This window comes from Styela clava, chromosome 2 (genome assembly GCF_964204865.1).
Source record: "Styela clava chromosome 2, kaStyClav1.hap1.2, whole genome shotgun sequence".
In the NCBI taxonomy this organism is placed as follows: Eukaryota; Metazoa; Chordata; class Ascidiacea; order Stolidobranchia; family Styelidae; genus Styela; species Styela clava.
In genome coordinates, this window is record NC_135251.1 from 6,872,224 (window position 1) to 6,885,133 (window position 12,910).

At 33.5% G+C, this 12,910-nt stretch overlaps 1 protein-coding gene across 2 annotated transcripts in view; it reads left to right on the forward strand.

Moving 5' to 3' along the window:
• The window catches only part of LOC120336611 (uncharacterized), a 195,035-nt gene that overhangs the window by 174,750 nt on the left and 7,375 nt on the right, over positions 1–12,910 (forward strand). The gene's annotated exons all lie outside the window — the stretch shown is intronic.

The window sequence follows — 12,910 nt, forward strand, 5'->3', positions numbered from 1 at the left end:
CTCGCGCCAATACCTCGCCGTGATAATTAATGTCGCGCTTATCAAATAGCAATATGACGACAAAAGAGAGATTGCGTAATGAACCAACGCAACTTCGTCTTCTCGGCATCGGTAAAGCGATTGAAACGGTAGAGAAACAGCAAAACGACGGATTCCTCGCGGACCGCAAAAAATTTAACTGCTATCATATATAATCAAATATGAGCCAGTGTGTTTATTCTGTGCGAGATCCATTTTCTATTACAAAATCTTGATGTTCTGTTAACGGTTTTATCGTTATATATCAGTCCGGATGATGTTATATATCAGTCCGCATGATGTTTTTCACAATTCCTCTCAATATTTCGGCCATATATGATTAACTGTCTTACCAAATGCGCCAACTTATTTTGATTTATCGTCGACTTGAATACCACCGGCACTCGACCAAACTTGTGTCAATCTTGGCCGATAGGATCGCCGACTTGAGTTAGCAAATAAATGTCGTGAGTGTAAAATAAATGTCACAAAATGCATTGTTTTGCGATATAACTTTTGTATTTTCGGAGAAGGCATATCATATAAGTTCGATATTTAAATTATACTCAAATAAATAATATTTGATCTAAATTTATCGCAAATAATGTTATAAACATTCAGTCCGCGAGATGATCAAATGTAAAATGAAGCATGGTAATCGGAATATCGTCAATAAGTCGACATCAATAATTATTATTATAAAATGCTTAACAAGGCAGTAATGTCGGATAATGCAGAAGACGCTGCAAAAACAAGTCTTCGTCGCGAGGAAATCGCAAGTATAATAATCAAACGAGTGAATACGCTCGTCGTTGGTTAATAAATTAGAAACCCGTAATTTTTATTCAGTATTAAGGTGGTTTTAAAAAACTATCGTTTCCATAAATATCCGTATACCAGTGTCGGTAATGATAAAATAAAATTGATCGCATAAAAATGGGACGGTTAATTTGCGAAGGTGATAAAGGAAAACCAAAGCTAACACAAAAGATAAAAATCAGAATAAAATTTATTTGAATTCACTCCTTGATATTTGTCTTTAACATCTGTCGCCGGCGTGTAGTACTGCCAAGAATATGAAAACCCAACTTCAATGTCCCATTCGGAAAAGAAGTAGATTCAATTGGTTGTTATGATAGGTTTAAATGCGTGGAAAAATATCGCAATTACGGGGTCATTACGTAATTGATTTTGCCGTAATTACGGAATTGATTTTTGTCAATTACGTGCAAGCCTAAGTCCTTAGCAATATGTAAATCATGGCTCATGCTTACTCTTCAAATTATTTATATTATTCTTCAAAAATATGTTTTATGCCAAGCCACTTATCCGCGACTTTACGTTGCGCTTTTCGCATTTTTGTAGTATTGTGAAATTTATTTATTCCTTCAACTTGCTTCGATTCCTTGATTTATGTAAGCTCGAACGTTCATGTGGACTTGTAAATATTCGTTACAAATTTTGTTAGTATAGGTCTTTGAGATATGGTTATTCTTAAAATGAATGAAGTCCACGGTAATAGCTTCGATCTCAAAATTTCATATCACAGAAATTGTAACGCTAGTATGAGGCACTCAAAACTATTATATAAGAACTGCGCAATGATAAGTCCGACATTGTCAATATTGACTTTTCAGCATATCACATCGCGATAATTAGATTTATTGCATTTTGAGATTCGTTGGGCAAAAGTAATTTGAGATTGCCGTCCAAAGTCAACGGTAGTGAGGCAACAAATATTGAAATATTCCAGCTTTCAGGAACAATATTCTTGCGAGTTAAAATACCAGTTTTGTGTAAAGTTCAAGGCCTTCCAATACAGTAATGACTAGTCTATTCGGAGCGGCTGTGATTTTAATAGAAATTTGTCATGTGATAAATGAAATTCAATTGCAAGAAGTTATTGTCGCACGGACAACATAATGTTTGATTAAAATGTTACATTTCAATGTAACAACTAATTCAGTAGTTCGTATACGGTAATAAATTTATTCAATTCTAGTTATTCACGAGTCAATATGAGTGCATTATTCGGATATTAGCCAACATAAATTAAACAATAAAGCTTTGCGTGTTGGCTCGGTTTTCTGATCACGCTAAAAACCATAGTTTAATTTGTTGGCGCGGTTTTGTTTTAAATACGCATTATTATCCACTATATTTAAAGTGGAAATGAATGACCTCTTATAATTTTTCTATGGATCAACTGGCAGTTCAACAATTAGTCAAAGTTAAGGGGACATTTGGTATAATTTAGAACTGATATTCATTCTAAAGTCGTTTCTAATTTTTAAATGCTTGTTCAAGAAGTTAACCAGTTTAATCATATTTAAAAGTGACATGTAATTACTCTATACTAATGATATTTATTCTTGTCGTAATTACTGTAGTTTCTGTTTACAAGGTTATAAATTGAATACAGTCGAATAAATGAATTTTTTTTAAACTTCCCTATTAAAAACTTAACAAAAATTACTATATTTTTTTTTGAAAAGTAACTATACCAATTTATCTAAGCAAAAACGAATCTTAGAATAATAAAATTTGTCTTGTTATTTTCGAATATGTTTCCGTTGTAATCCCGTATATTACAAACAATTCGAATGATAATACTCGTATTTCCCACAATTCGAGAATTCGTTTATGACGCCACCAAACCTTTTGACATAATTTTTGAATGGATATCATGAGGTAATATTGAATTCAATTGAGCTCTGTTACGACATTGATCAATAGGGGCATCGAAATAGCCTATGTCTTCTTGTCTTGTCTAAATTCGACCTTATGTGCAATGGCTGGATCAACCTTTGACAAAATAAGCAACAATCTGAAAAGCTTGATCGTTTGTCAGTCTGAACATCGCTGGGAAATCACGACGAATGACAAAACACTCATAACGTAACTAAATATAGTCTTGTCGTTAAACTGCGGGACCTTGATAACAAGGCGTGAACCAGAAACGGCCGCACCAATTGTCAAGCTAGTCGGTCCTACTCATAGTCATAGTTGAACAAATGCAGATTGTAAAGAAAAGAGTTAATCAATATCAAATATTTGCTTCAACTCTTAATTATTGCTCAAATATGGTTAAATACACAAGGGGATGTGTACACAATATATAATTTGGTTCCCACAATTGAAAAACTGGATTCATTCGTTGCCTGTTCATCGAATGTATTATTATGGTATTATGGTAGAATTGTATGCCTAGTTTTATGGACCTTACGATTGTGGTATTCTATTTGATAAAATAGTTAAAATCAAGTGCTTGAAAACATCCCTACTCACCTCTGCCCTTTAGAAAACCATGTTAAGCTAAATGTTAAAAGAGAAAAACAATTGAAATGGGTTCTAAATTTTAGTATGTGCCATCATGTATATTAATATTTTTTCGTGCTTGAATAATGAATAATTCAACTCAAAATATTTTATCCCATATAGCGAATGCTAGGAGTCGTAAGCAGTGCAAAATCTGTTAAAATGAAAATAAATACAAATGATAATTAGCAACCTTACGCGGGCCAATTAGCGCATATGAAATTTGCGCGACGTTTTGCAATGCTATGTATCAACTATGAGGTCTGGAACTCTTGAACGTTTATTATGGCATTGCTTGGAGAAAAAGCTAAGTTCCTACGCAGCAATATAAGTAATAACTTTATATAACGTTTGAAAGTGATAAAATATCGCTTGAATTTCAAGTCTGTACTACTCGCTTCGATAGAAAAACGTCGCCCAACTAGAATATAATTCAATAAATCTTAGCGTCGCGCGAGACTCTTAAATCAGCTATTTGATATTCCAAGCAAATCCTATAGAGTCTTTTTTTGAAGTTCATTTCATATGCTACCCTACATAAAAAAATGAGCCTTTTACAACATCAGGAAGGTATAAAATGAACGAGTCGTTGGATCGCAGCTGCCATTACAGAAAAAAGTGAGTTTACATAACCGTGACATCGCTCAAATTCTCAATGTTTCACGATTATATTTTCTTTCATGATTCATATTAAATGTTTTAGACTTTTCAATAAGAAAAATATTTATTGCGCGCAATTCACTCGCCCAACAGCTGACAGAATGAGAGAGGTAATTGTTTTTTTTTTTGTATTTCAAACATTTGGTTTATTTATTTTTAAAAGTAAACTTTACTACATGGGAATAAACATATACTTCCGATCTTGATAAAAAAAAAGACGAATGAAGAGAGATCCAAATTTTGATTATGTGCTATAAGGCAGCTCATCATACGTCTCAAGTAATGAACGTTTCGAAAAATTACAACATCAACAACTTGAAAATTCATCATACATGGAAAGAGAGCTAGAAGTTGTAATTGGGCGTAAAGTTTGGCCGTAAAGATCGTTTATTTATGAGTGTTATAAGACGAACGAAATTTACTGCTAAAATATTGTTGATGAATTTAAACAGTATGGAGAGTTATTACAAAACGCTTCATAACAAACAAATAATAGCTTTTTAAAGCATTCAAATTTCTTCGTATTTTCAATTGCTTCGCTTTCAGTGTTAAAAATTTTTACATGGAATTCCATGACAGCAATTTTTACGGTATTTTCCGCTTAAAATTACTCAATTTGCCTTCTAAAAATTACAGGGCAATCCAGTTTTCACAGCCCAAATTGCAGGGAATTTCCAGTAATATTTATCTGACTTTCCGAGTTGATTTCACCTTAATTCCAAGTGAAACCGACCTGCTTTTCCCTGTAGAAAGTACACGACTTGCATGTATACTTGACATGGATGTTCGTGTAAAATGCGTGATAGAATTTCCCTATATGCAGTTACAGGGAATTCCGTGGTAGCAATTCAAACTTGGAATTCCGTGTATTCTCTAAGACTAAGTAACACCCAATCTTATTACGGATCTACTAAAACAAACTTAGAGAAGTTTATTCTTAAAAACGAATCACCAAAAAATTCAAAATAAAAATCGCAGACACTAACAGTGGGTGTGGTAACGACCCCAAAACTTTCAATATGTTTTTAGGTGATTTTTGAGCATGTTTTTTATCACTATATATGTCATCGAAATAACGAATTTCTCAGCATGCGCCAAGACAATTTCCAAATACGACCATGAACTCAAGCTAGAAATCCTAATATTTGATCCCCATCCCCTCAAAAATATATTGTTTCCGAATTCCAATTGGTTATTGTCCAAATCTGAGGAACAGTACATTATATTAATGAAGTTTGATTTTGAAAATTAGTGGATTTCCCAAAATCAGGTTTTCGTGGAAAATTTTAACAAAAAACAGCCAAAAATTTTTTTTTTAATGTAGTCTGGAGCGATTTTCTGGTGCTTTGATACTCCAGAGCCGTATTCCTTGCATTCTAAGTAAAATATCTTGAATAATTTAATACCAAAATATGTTGAATACCTTTTTGGCAAGCAAAATTAATCAAAAAAAGATGTTTTTTATTTTTTCAAGATTTCCAACGAGTCAATTTAGGTACTAATATACATAGTCATCCATCTCCCGCTCATTGTACTGCCATTGATAATGGACTTTCACAAATTTAATATGTATATTGAATACGTTAACGTCCTTTACCAATGACAGTACTATGAGCGAAGGATGGGTGACAGCATATGACTACGTACTTGTTAAATCTACTTGAACTATAGTTGAAAATCTAGAAAAATATAACGTGTTCGATCGATTTTGAGTTTTTTTATTCAAGATGTCTTGCATAGAATACAAGGAATATAACCATGAAATATCAAAACTCTAGAGAGGAATCGCACCAGACTATTACAATGGAAGTTTTCATACAATTTTCCACCCCCAAAAAAACGGGAAATCCCCCATTTTCACAAAATCAAACTTTAAAGAAAAATAGGGATTTCCTCAATGTAAGCTAACGTGAAAACTAGGTAAAAAACCGTAGTTTTTTCGTTACACAGTGTATTCGAAATTATATATAGTGAGTTCGCATATTTTATAGGTTGCATATTTTCTTCAGCATCCTCCGAACCTTCGGGTTGATCTCATGTCGAATTTTCTTTTCTTCAGTTTTACTGTCTGCTTACCGAAATATCTGAAAAAGAAAGAGGTCATAAATCCTAAGCAAACAAGATAAATGAATATTGGTAAAACTACAGGGAATATAAGGCAGAATTCCTCCTCATAAACGGAAAACTTCGGTCCTAGTGTGGAGTTCTTCTACAGTTTTTTCAAAGTCAATAAAACTTTAGATGGGAAGAATAAATTTATCGGTAAACTTCAAGATAAATTCGAATGTAAAACGACGCCTGTAAATCGGGAACTCTTATCGGATAAGCAATTTTCATGCAGAAGGTCAACGCTTATAGTAGCTTACCAATTGCTTAAATATTATATTTTTATTACATTTTCTCTACACGCGCGCTTTAAAAGATTATCTATTAAATATAAAATGCAGGATGAAAATAATGAGGAACTCATCAATGTGTTTTCCGTATTCAGAAATATTTGTGCGATTAAATTATAATTAGGTTGAAAATTTATTCGGAAATTCTATCGGTTAAAAAGACACGGTATTCAATAGGACAGAGCATTCTTCAAAGCAGGGATTTCCAAATCGCGTCCCGCGGGCCAATTACAGCCCGCATAACGATTTAATATAACCCGCCGAACTCCTGTGAAATAGGTTAATTGACGCTTGTTACATCATTATCACAGTTTAAGTACGTTTATATTCGTAACAAGTCAATTATTCCGGTATGTTATGTATACTTACCTGTATTAGGATTACATACGGCGTATTATAATTATCGGCCGTATAAAAAGCTTAAAGATGTCAAAAAAACGAAAACTAGACACTAAAAACAGACGTTTTTCAGAAAAATGGTAGCGTTCTTATTACTTATCGATTTAAATCGGTAAGTATGTTGATAGGTATTTGTCTGTTTATCTGTCTGTGTGTCTGTTAGATGCACGCGATATCTCACGAAAGTGAGATTTAATCTGCTGCAGATTTTGCATGTGCATTCATCATATCTCGTACCAGTAGCCTATTGATTTTGGGCGAATTATGTCGTATAATTAGCGCGTTAATAATTAATTAGTGATGGGACACAAGGTGTCACTATGGAGTAAGAGCGCTGTTTTGGAGGATCCCTGACTTTCGATCGAGAAGTCTTCGGTCTCTGACCGATATTCTCGTTTCTTTATTAAAAAAAATCAACTTTCAGAGATTTGTCTTCCATGTCAACAAACTAACCAGTTATGCAACATTAGACGCTATTATGAGACGACACATTCTTCAAATTACGATAAATTAACGCGTATTTCATAATCAAAGTCAACAAAAATAGATAGAAAATAAATAGATAATTTTAACCATGTGCCAAAATAGATCGGAGTAAATGCTGTTATCCATAAGATTGTAGATGCAAGCATGAATTCACAATAGTCGTGACGATGTATCACAATTTGAAAAGCACGACTGTTTGTCGGTCTGAACATCGCTGGGAAATCACGACGAATGACAAAACACTCATACTGTAACAAAATATAGTCTTGTCGGTAAACTGCGGGACATTGATAACAAGGCGTGGACCAGAAACCGCCGCACTAATTGTCAAGCTAGTCGGTACAGGCGAAAAATCAAACTCATAGTTGAACAAATGTAGATGGTAAAGAAAAGAGTTAATCAATATCAAATACTTGCTTCGACTGTTAATTATTGCTCAAATATGGTTAAATACACAAGGGGATGTGTACATCATATTTAATTTGGTTCCCACAATTGAAAAACTGGATTCATTCGTTGCATGTTTATCAAATGTAGTATTATGGTAGTATGGTAGAATTGTGTGCCTAATTTTATGAACCTTACGATTGTGCTATTCTATTTGATAAAATAGTTTAAACCAAGTGCTTGAAAACATCCCTACCCACCTCTGCCCTTCAGAAAACCATGCTAAGCTAAATGTTGAAAGAGAAAAACAATTAAAATAGGTTCTAAATTTTAGTGTTTGTCATCATGTACAACCTTACGCGGGCTAATTGGCTCATAGGAAATTTACTCGACGTTTTGCAATGCTCTGTATAAACTATGAGGTCTGGAACTCTGGAATGTTTATTATGGCATTGATAGGAAGAAAAGCCAATTTCCTACGCAGCAATATAAGAAATATCTTTGGAAGTGGAACGTTTGGAAGTGATAAAATATCGCTTGAATTTCAAGCCTGTACTACCCGCTTTGATAGAAAAACGTCGCACAACTAGAATAGGATTTAATCAATCTCAGCGTTGCGCGCTAATTAATAATCCAAGCAAGTCCGATAGATTCTTATTTTCATATGCTACCCTGCATAAAAGAGTGAGCCTTTTACAACATCAGGAAGGTATGAAATGAACGAGTCGTTCGATCGCAGCTGCCAGTATAGAAAAAAATGAGTTTACATAACCGTGACATCGCTCAAATTCTCAATGTTTCACGATTATATTTCCTTTTATGATTCATATTAAATGTTTTAATATGACTCATAAAAGCTTTCAAGACTTTTCAATAAGAAAAATAATTAGTGCGCTTGATTCACTCGCCCAACAGCTGACAGAATGTGAGAGGGAAATTTTTTTTTTGGTAATTCAAACATTTGGTATTTCAAAAAGACCTTCCAATGATTTTTAATTAGTCATAAATTGGGTAAATCTTGGGGTCGTATGGCATGAATAGGAATGGGCATACAGAGTTGGGCTGGATTGCTCGTCTAGAGCAGGATCTGATTCTGGAATTCTATCTTAAAAAGTCGGAATTTATTCATTTTTTTAAGTAAACTTTTACTACATGGGAATGAACATATACTTCCGATCTTGATAAAAAAAGACGAATAAAGAGGGATCCAAAATTTGATTGTATGCTATTAGGCAGATCATTATACATCTTAAGTAATGAACGTTTCTAAAAATTTCAACATCAACAACTTGAAACTTTATTCTACATGAAAAGAGAGCTAGAAGTTGTAATTGGGCGTAAAGTTTGGCCGTAAAGATCGTTTATTTATGAGTGTTATAAGACGAACGAAATTTACCGCTAAAAAATTGTTGATAAATTTAAACTGTATGGAGTGTTATTACAAAACGCTTCATAACAAACAAATAATAGCTTTTAAAGCATTCAAATCTCTTCGTATTCCCAATCGCTTCGTTGTATTGATTGAATGACTCCTTGGCAATCCAATCATGTTATATATACGTTGAGGTATGGATATCGTTCGATGTTTGAGCAATGAATTTGATATTGCATAAAGCAAATTATAAATTTTTTTCTTTATTATTGATGAGAACAAAATTTGGAATTTCAAACATTAATATTTACATTAATTTACAAAGAGTTCTCTATTACGCAAATTTAAAATTAAATAAATATCACGTTTCAATGACCGTTATTGATGAACATTTTAAATCGAAGTTCAGGGGTAAAACTTATTTGACATATATGGTGTTCTTCACCCATATGTGGAGACGAATGGCGGGGAGGGAAATTAGGATTAAGATATACATATTTATCCCGGGAGAGAGGAAAGTTAATGAGACGGCTTAACCATATGGCGAACCACGGCCTCTCGTCCGGTTACCATTTCAAGTCGGGTTTGGGATTAGTTAGTTATTTGTTTTCGGAAGCATGGATTCGAACCTGCGAACCCACACAGAGTAATCAGAAATTCGAAGGCAGCGTATTCCAAACGCAAATGCGAATGAATACCTCTTGGCTTATTATAGTAATTTTATTAATAATTTTGCAGATCAATCACTTAATCCTAATCGACAAGACCATGGACTCCGAAGCGTTTCATAAATTTGCTCAAGTTGCTTCAACTACAGGAGCAGATGTATTGCAGTTTAACGACTGTAATCTGACGAGTGAAAAACTGAATGCATTTGCACAAGGTGCCACTGATTTCGGTTTGAAAGTAAGAAGTTAGAATATTTCTGATAAATATTTTATACTTATTCAATGTTCAAAATGAATCTTACTAAAGTGTATTTGATTTAATCGCGCGCATCAAAAGAGTATTTAATAAAGTATAAATGCAAGGTAGAAAAAAAAAAGACTGTGGAAAACGATAATACGTTTTTTGTATTCTGAAATATTTGTGTGATTAAATTATAACTATGTGGAAAACGTATTGTAAAATTTTATACGTTAAAAAGTGCGTTATTAAATTCATTTGAAATTCTATCAGTTAAAAACTGCGGTATTTAATGTGACAAAGCATTCTAAAGTAACCACCTGATTAGCATGTAAGTCATCGCCAATGCTATTGCCTAATAATCACGAATATCTTTAGTCGAAATCGCTTTTTCATATTCGTGATTGAACGTAATTGTTTGCGTTTAGGGTTGCGGCTGTGCTATTTTATTGGATAATTGTGTTATATTGTCTTGAAATCATTCTAATCAGAATATTTATTTGCTCAGAAAAGCTGCGCTATGTTGTTTTGATTGCATGACTTTTTGGCAATCCAAGCATATTATATACGTTGATGTATGGATATCGTTCGATGTTTGACTAAATAATTTGATATTGCATAAAGCAAATTCTAAATTATTGCTTTATTATTGATGAGAACAAATATTGGAATTTGAAACATTAACATTTACAAAGAGGCCTCTATCACGCAAATTTAAAATTAAATGAATATCACGTTTTAATGACAGTTATTGATGAACATTTTAAATCGAGGTTCAGTTGTAAAACTTATTTTTCCTTTTTTGGTGTTCTTCACCCATATGTAGAGACGAATGGCGGGGAGGGAAATTAGGATTGGGTTTTACATATTTATCCCGGGGGAGAGGAAAGTTAATGAGACGGCTCAACCATATGGCGAACCACGGCCTCTCGTCCGGTTACCATTTCAAGTCGGGTATGGGATTAGTTAGTTATTTGTTTTCGGAAGCATGGATTCGGACCTGCGAACACACGCAGAGTTATCAAAGATGCGAAGGCAGCGTATTCCAAATGCAAATGGGAACGAATACCTCTCGGCTCAAAATAGTAATTTTATTAATAATTTTGCAGATCAATCAATTTGCCCTAATCGACAAGACCATGGAGTCCGAAGCGTTTCATAAATTTGCTCAAGTTGCTTCAACTACAGGAGCAGATGTATTGCAGTTTAGCGACTGTAATCTGACAACAGAAAAACTGAATGCATTTGCACAAGGAGCCACTGATTTCGGCTTGAAAGTAAGAAGTTAGAATATTTTTGGTAAATACTAAATACTTATTCAATGTTAAAAATGAATCTTACTAAAATGTATTTTATTTACTCGCGCGCATTATCAAAAGAGTATTTATTAAAGTATAAAATGCAAGATAGGAAAAAAAAGAATGTGGAAAACGATAATGCGTTTTTTGTATTCAGAAATATTTGTGTGATTAAATTATAATTATGTTGAAAACGTATTCTAAAATTCTATACGGTAAAAAGTGCGGTATTTAATTTATTTAAAATTCTATCAGTTAAATACTGCGTTATTTTATGTGACAAAGCATTTTAAAGTAACCACCTGATCAGCATATAGTCATCGCCAATGCTATTGCCTAATAATCACGAATATCTTTAGTAAGAAATAAATTTGCGTTCGGGTAGAATATTGCCTTTTGGAGTTTATCAAAGATCAGTTTATTCACTTGTAAATATTTTCATAATATTAATAAGTTGAAATTTTTTCAAAATAACATTGATGCGTATAATGTAGCAGGCTAAGGTTTATCTAGAAATTTGTCACATGAAAATAGTGAAAGGTAGACAGGGGCACACATAATTCATTGCTCAATTTTTTGCCAAAATGAAGCACTTCGGCTACCATGATTGCCCATGAGCATAGAAATACTCTGAAAAAACTTTTGCAGGGACAACATTCATGAACAAATTTTTAATCGGATTAAGTGTCTTCATGTTAATAAAAACTAAAGAGCCCTAGAAATATGTGCACCAAGATGCCGCACAAACTGAATGTATTATGTGTACCAGGTTGGGGTTCAGGTTGTGAGCCATCTTGGTGCGTATACTTCAAAAAAGCCAAAACTAGTACAGGTTCGAAATTTCGATGTTGTGAAATGAAACTCTCTAATGAAAACAAGTGGTCAAAATACAAGCCAAATATCTGCAATTCATTTTTTCACGATTTCTCAAAAGTGGCTCGAACGATCCAAGAAAATCACGTGCAGCAATCAAGTGTGTAATTAGGCCCATGTTAATTATAAACATGTACTAAAGTTTCCGAACAAAAATCATACACACACTGGAAGAAAAGAAAAAAATAAAGATAAAGAAGAACCCAGTATTGGAAGGGAGAGTGAAGTCAAATTAAACGACTGTCAGAGAATCCAAACCCGGACATCCTGATTCAACTTCGCAGAAAAATACCAAATCTGATTTTTATAACATTCTCACTTGTAACATCACTCATTTTAGTACTTATTGTGTTTTAAACAATGTATTTAGGCGATTTTGAATCCCAACAAAACTCTTCACAAGTTTAGTAGATACTATAGATCGGAAGGACCTGTTTTTACTTCGGTTGGATATTGGTTACATGCTCAGTATAGTACACCCTGGGTGAGGTGGGGAGAATGGATGGCATTCAGACCCGAGACTTTTGTCTGATTTAATTGAATGCAAAGATGAATGTTGGTAATGAAAAAAGTGAAGGAATAATTGTTTACTCGAAATAGTATGTTTATTACTCATTTTGCAGATCAAACTTGCCTCGATTCCTTGATTTATGTAAGCTCGAACGTTCATGTGGACATGTAAATATCGGTTAAAAATTATGTTAGTATAGGCCTTTGAGATATGGTTATTCTTAAAAAGCCTCGTGTAACTAAACAAATGAATTCCACGGTATTGTCAGAAAATGGCAGGTAATAGC